The following is a 6140-nucleotide window of genomic DNA, read 5'->3' as shown; positions in this document are numbered from 1 at the left end:
AGCTGGAAGGGGCTGGGATCATGGCAGGGTGGCGCTGGATGGGATTTAAGGTCCTTTCCAGCCCAAACCAATGGGATTTTATGAGGAATTCTGTAAAATTCGAGGCAAGAGGAGCCCAGCAGGTGTTGGTGGAGCTCGGGTTTGTTCCAGGTGGCTCCTCCCTGCTGTCCCCAGCTCTGTCTGGAGGCAGAAGGAGCAGCCAGGAATCCCAAATTGCCAAATTTCCAAATCCCCAAATCCACAAATTCCCAAATCCCCAAATTTCCAAATCTCCAAATTCCCAAATCCCCAAATTTCCAAATTCCCAAATCCCCAAATCCCCAAATCCCCAAATCCCCAAATCCCCAAATTCCCAAATTCCCAAATCCCCAAATTCCCAAATTCCCAAATCCCCAAATCCCCAAATCTCCAAATCCCCCAATCCCCAAATCCCCAAATCCCCAAATCTCCAAATTCCCAAATCCCCAAATCCCCAAATCTCCAAATTCCCAAATCCCCAAATTCCCCAATCCCCAAATCCACAAATTCCCAAATCTCCAAATCCCCAAATCCCCAAATCCCCAAATCTCCAAATCCCCAAATTCCCAAATTTCCAAATTCCCAAATTCCCAAATCTCCAAATCCCAAAATCCCCAAATTCCCAAATCTCCAAATTCCCAAATCCCCAAATTCCCAAATTTCCAAATTCCCAAATCCCCAAATTCCCAAATTCCCAAATTTCCAAATCCCCAAATCCCCAAATCCCCAAATTCCCAAATTCCCAAATTTCCAAATCCCCAAATCCCCCAATCCCCAAATCCACAAATTCCCAAATTCCCAAATCCCAAATCACTCATAATCCCCAAATCCCAAATTGCCAAATTCCCAAATCCCCAATCCCAAAAATCCCAAATCCCCAAATTTCCAAATTCCCAAATCCCCAAATTTCCAAATTCCCGAATCCCCAAATCCCCAAATCTCCAAATTCCCAAATTTCCAAATCCCCAAATCTCCAAATCCCCAAATTCCCAAATCCCCAAATTCCCAAATCTCCAAATCCCCAAATCCCCAAATTCCCAAATTTCCAAATCCCCAAATTCCCAAATTCCCAAATCCCCAAATTCCCCAATCCCCAAATCCACAAATTCCCAAATTTCCAAATCCCCAAATCCCCAAATCCCCAAATTCCCAAATTTCCAAATTCCCAAATCCCCAAATCCCCAAATTCCCTCCCGGTGCCTCTGTCCCAGAGTGGAGGAAGGACTTTGCTGATTAATCCAATTTCAGTTCCCACCATGAGCAATCACAAAGCTCCTCATGGACCGGAGGCTGGCACAGCACTGAGAACACTTCAAGGTGATTTTCCTTTTCTTTTTTTTCCACTTTGTTTTTATGGATTTAGAGAGAAATTCATCAATTTTCCACCCAGAGCGTGACCCACGCTGGCACTGCAGGGGAAGTTTGAGATTATTCAACAATAAAATGGATAAAATGTTGAGTGATGGGGTCAAAATCCAGCTCTAGGAAGATTTTGTGCATCAGAAAACGTTCAAAAATCCTGCTGGGATGGAAGAGATGGATGTGGGAGATGAGGAATCCCAATCTCCTTTCAGGAGGGATCCACACCAGGATGGAATTTGCTTTTTTGTTGTTTTTTATTTATCCCTGCCCAAAACCACTCTGTCTGCACTTTCAGGGAAAAAAGAAAAAATACAGAATGAGCAGATCTGACAATGAAACTTCACCTTTTTCCAAGTAATTCCTTCAGAGCAAGGGAAGGAAAAGGACAGATCCCCAATTTCCCTTCATGAGATGGACGTGGGCACTCGTTTCCATACAAAAAAAATCAATTTTTAACTTCTTGGAAGAGATTTTTGGTTTTGTTCTGTTTCCAAAAGTGCACTTTGTGATGGAGCACTCCGAGTTCTGTGCATTAGATTTTGATTTTTCACAGCTTTATAAGCATGTAAAGTTTATGTTCATGGATGGATGGATGGATGGATGGATGGATAAAGTTTTTATGTCTTTTAACACAGAGAAGAACCTGCACCCCCATCAATTAGAACTGCCAAAAGTGCATTTTATAGCAGCAAAAAAAAATTTATTATCATTAACTTATTTCAACCAGTTGATTGCAAAGCAAAAAAACCTCCAAATTTTTGGACAAAAACACCAAAAATAAAATGAGAGAATGTCCCTGTCCCAAAGGTGGAGTGACAAATCTCAGCTGGATGGGGAGGAATCTGCACTGCTGCTGGTGGAAATGCATTTCCAGTGGGACTTTGACCCGTCTATAAATATATAAATATGTTTAAAGGAGAAAATGAAATGAACTCATCCCTTGAGCAATATTGCTGTTCCTGCCTCAGAAATCAGCCCTGCAGGACCCAGATCTTCATTTCTCAATTCCCTGGATTGCATTGAGCACTTTCTGGCCTGATTTGACTTTTCCTGAGATTTTTCTCCCATGGGAAGTCGCGTTTTAGCTGCAGGAAAAAGTTCTTTTTTATGCCCAAATTCACCAAATCCCGGTGGTTTTTACTCGATGTTGTGTTTCATGGCAGGACCTCAGTTCGCTCCACATCAGCCTGAAAAATCCAATTTCTTCCTGTGCAGAGCAGGAATTCCCTTTCCCCTCTCCTGGAGGATTTATCCTCAGCTCCAGAAATTCCAAATTTTCTGCTTTTTCCACCCAGAATTGGGGCTGGCCATGAGTTTTTGTTGTGGCTCACAAGGAAGGAACCAAAGCTGGATTCCAGGGCAGGAATTCACCCCAATCCTTTCTGTCCAGTGCTGTGTAAATGTCAATGGATGTTTAGAGATTCCCTCATGGTTATTTTTCCATCTTTATTCCCCACCGAGGTGCAGAAAAAAAGGTTTTAAAGGCGAAAAAAATCCTCTTTTTTAGAGGGTTTCAAAAACCAGGAGTCAAGGAAGGGCTGGGGCAGGAGAAAGGGACAAAAAAACCCACAAAAAGCACATTTTTGTCTTTTCTATTTCCTTCTTTCCTTCCTTCCTGACAGCCAGAAACTCAGCAGGTTTTGGTAAAGGACAATAAACCACAATCCCAGGGGTTTAATTTTATTTTTATTTTTATTTTGTTCCTTTCCAGCCCAACCCCACCTGTACAAACGTGTGAAATGTCATTTTCTGCAGTGGTTGTAATTTAGGTGGTTTGTGCTAGCAGACTCTTCATCTGTACCCTGAGTTTTGCTTTGTATTATTCCATAAATTCTGTGGATATTCTATTAAAATGAGACTAATCCTTCAGCCACAAGATTCTGTCAAGTAGATTTTATTTAGGATTTGGCTTCATGTGGAAAATATGAGGGAAATTCGTTGTTTGGATGTTGTTCCCTTTGAAGAAAGGCATTCAAAGGAAATTCTGACGCTGCAAAATTCCAATTATTTTACTAAAATAACTCCTGTTCTGGAGGATTCTTTCCCAAAAAGAGCCATGGAAAAAATTCCTTTCCTTGGGTTTCTCCCAACCTGCACAGGACCTTGTGCTTGTCTCAAGTTGTTTAATCTCACATTATTTTTATATTTATTTTTATAATCCAATTAATACCACGACTGGAAATTGAGAATTATAAACCCAAACACACCAAAATCAACCCAAAGCCACTTAAATGGAAAAATACCCAAACCCCAAGAACCCCTTTTTTATTTTTAATATTATAGTTAATATTATTTAATATTTAAAACCCAACTATTTACCGTGAGATGCCTAATGTGAGTGGGTTTAGACAAACAATTAACATAATTAATGAACTGGAAATAGGAATATATACAAATCTAATCCTCTAACAAGCATTGCTGTAGTCATGCTGTGAATTCTTTCAGGAAATGCATATTAATTGAAATTAATTATAAATTAGGGCTACACTTGTGCTGGAAATTTGTATCAAGCAGATTTTTTGCTCTGATTTTATTTTTTTCCATAAAAACCAAAATCCCATCAGGATCAATATCTTTTTATTTTTCTGCTCATCCTCTGTTTTTGTTTTTTTTTTTTTTTTAATTTCTATAGAAAAGCCTTTTCTATAGAAAAATTCTATTCTTCAGGCTTTCCAGGGCCTGAAGGGGCTCCAGGAGAGGGATTTGGGATTTGGGTTAGGGTTAGGTCCCAAATTTGGGATTTGGGATTTGGAATTTGGGATTTGGAATTTGGGATTTGGGATTTGGGATTTGGGTTAGGGTTAGGTCCCAAATTTGGGATTTGGGATTTGGAATTTGGGATTTGGGATTTGGGATTTGGGTTAGGGTTAGGTCCCAAATTTGGGATTTGGGATTTGGGTTAGGGTTAGGTCCCAAATTTGGGATTTGGGATTTGGGATTTGGGATTTGGGTTAGGGTTAGGTCCCAAATTTGGGATTTGGGATTTGGAATTTGGGATTTGGAATTTGGGATTTGGGATTTGGGTTAGGGTTAGGTCCCAAATTTGGGATTTGGGATTTGGGATTTGGGTTAGGGTTAGGTCCCAAATTTGGGATTTGGGATTTGGGATTTGGGATTTGGGATTTGGGTTAGGGTTAGGTCCCAAATTTGGGATTTGGGATTTGGGATTTGGGATTTGGGATTTGGGTTAGGGTTAGGTCCCAAATTTGGGATTTGGGATTTGGGATTTGGGATGGAGGGACAGGACACAGGGAGGGCAGGGAGAGGTGGGATTGGGGGAAGCAATTTGTCCCTGGGTGGAATTAAAAAAAAAAAAAAAATCAAAAACTTGGGATTTAAATTGGGCCCTGTGTGGAATTAAAAAAAAAAAAAAAAAAACCAAACACCAAAAACTTGGAATTTTAATTCGGCTCTGACAGCCCGGTTATTCCAGGCTGATCCCAGTCCCCAAAGCAGTGACACCCCAGTTATTCCCATCTCTTGCCTCTTCACCAATCCCAAGTGAAAATAATTCCCATTTCTTGTCTCTTCACCAATCCCAAGGGAAAATAATTCCCATTTCTTGTCTCTTCACCAATCCCAAGAGAAAATAATTCCCATTTCTTGCCTCTTCACCAATCCCAAGTGAAAATAATAATTCGTGAAAATAATTCCCATTTCTTGCCTCTTCACCAATCCCAAGTGAAAATAATTCCCATTTCTTGCCTCTTCACCAATCCCAAGCGAAAATAATTCCCATTTCTTGCCTCTTCACCAATCCCAAGTGAAAATAATTCGTGAAAATAATTCCCATCTCTTGCCTCTTCACCAATCCCAAGGGAAAATAATAATTCCCATTTCTTGCCTCTTCACCAATCCCAAGTGAAAATAATTCATGAAAATAATTCCCATCTCTCGCCTCTTCACCAACCCCAAGTGAAAATAATTCATGAAAATAATTCCCATCTCTTGCCTCTTCACCAACCCCAAGTGAAAATAATTCCCATCTCTTGCCTCTTCACCAATCCCAAAGGAAAACAATAATTCCCATCTCCTGCCTCTTCACCAATCCCAAGGGAAAATAATTCCCATTTCTTGCCTCTTCACCAATCCCAAGGGAAAATAATTCCCATTTCTTGTCTCTTCACCAATCCCAAGTGAAAATAATAATTCCCATTTCTTGTCTCTTCACCAACCCCAAGTGAAAATAATTCGTGAAAATAATTCCCATTTCTTGTCTCTTCACCAATCCCAAGGGAAAATAATTCCCATTTCTTGTCTCTTCACCAATCCCAAGTGAAAATAATTCCCATCTCTTGCCTCTTCACCAATCCCAAGTGAAAATAATAATTCCCATTTCTTGCCTCTTCACCAATCCCAAGTGAAGATAATTCCCATTTCTTGTCTCTTCACCAATCCCAAGCGAAAATAATTCGTGAAAATAATTCCCATCTCTCGCCTCTTCACCAATCCCAAGTGAAAATAATAATTCCCATTTCTTGCCTCTTCACCAATCTCAAGTGAAGATAATTCCCATTTCTTGCCTCTTCACCAACCCCAAGTGAAAATAATAATTCCCATCTCTTGCCTCTTCACCAATCCCAAGTGAAAATAATTCGTGAAAATAATTCCCATTTCTTGCCTCTTCACCAATCCCAAGTGAAAATAATAATTCCCATTTCTTGCCTCTTCACCAATCCCAAGTGAAAATAATTCCCATCTCTTGCCTCTTCACCAATCCCAAGTGAAAATAATTCCCATTTCTTGCCTCTTCACCAATC

This window comes from Zonotrichia leucophrys, chromosome 28, assembly GCF_028769735.1.
Source record: "Zonotrichia leucophrys gambelii isolate GWCS_2022_RI chromosome 28, RI_Zleu_2.0, whole genome shotgun sequence".
NCBI classification, from domain to species: domain Eukaryota; kingdom Metazoa; phylum Chordata; class Aves; order Passeriformes; family Passerellidae; genus Zonotrichia; species Zonotrichia leucophrys.
The sequence above is the reverse complement of the archived record's forward strand: the minus strand, read 5'-3'. Positions refer to the sequence as shown.